This window comes from Trypanosoma cruzi, assembly GCF_000209065.1.
Source record: "Trypanosoma cruzi strain CL Brener chromosome Unknown tcruzi_1047053436541, whole genome shotgun sequence".
In the NCBI taxonomy this organism is placed as follows: domain Eukaryota; phylum Euglenozoa; class Kinetoplastea; order Trypanosomatida; family Trypanosomatidae; genus Trypanosoma; species Trypanosoma cruzi.
This window is the reverse complement of record NW_890681.1, coordinates 1-565: the sequence shown is the minus strand read 5'-3', so window position 1 is coordinate 565 and position 565 is coordinate 1. Positions and strand designations below refer to the sequence as shown.

The following is a 565-nucleotide window of genomic DNA, read 5'->3' as shown; positions in this document are numbered from 1 at the left end:
AAAAAAAAAAAAAAAAAAAAAAAAAGGGGTCCGTAGACCCCGGTCAAAAGAAATTGACCAAACATAACCGCCAGAGGCGGGTTGGAAGCTTCGCGTACCAATATAGTACAGAAACTGTATCAATAATAGCGTTAGTTGAAAGGAGTTGTGTTCCACAACGGTTTTCAATTTTGATGAGGGGTCCTTCGCGGCACTTGGGACCGTGTACAAAAACCCCCCCCCCCCCTCCCAGGCCACACTGGGGAGGGGTCAGGGTCCGGGACGTCGGCCCCGGGATAGCGCCGTGGACGGCGTCAGGGGGCGGAAAAGACGCACATGGCGAGTGTGGAACAGCAAATGCAGCCGAGTGTGCGAGCAAGGCAAAAACACCGGAAAACACAGGAAGAAGCGCGGCATACGCGGAAAAAAGGCGAATAAACGGAACGAGAGAGAGAAAACACAAAACAAAACAAAGATGCAGGCAATAGCAGCCATGAAGCGAAAATGAGGGGGCCCGAAGGAGGTGGCGGACACGCAACGTGGGGGGGGGGGGGGCAGCCGCACAAGGGGGTACGGGGCATATATA

General features: G+C 53.8%; 1 non-coding gene across 1 annotated transcript, besides 1 other annotated feature; it reads right to left on the bottom strand.

Moving 5' to 3' along the window:
* Positions 1–25: a microsatellite.
* Positions 26–137, bottom strand: Tc00.1047053436541.10. Its single transcript, XR_008254392.1, has one exon. It is a non-coding gene; the product is annotated as a spliced leader RNA (transcript).
* Between the last annotated feature and the right edge of the window lie 428 nt (positions 138–565).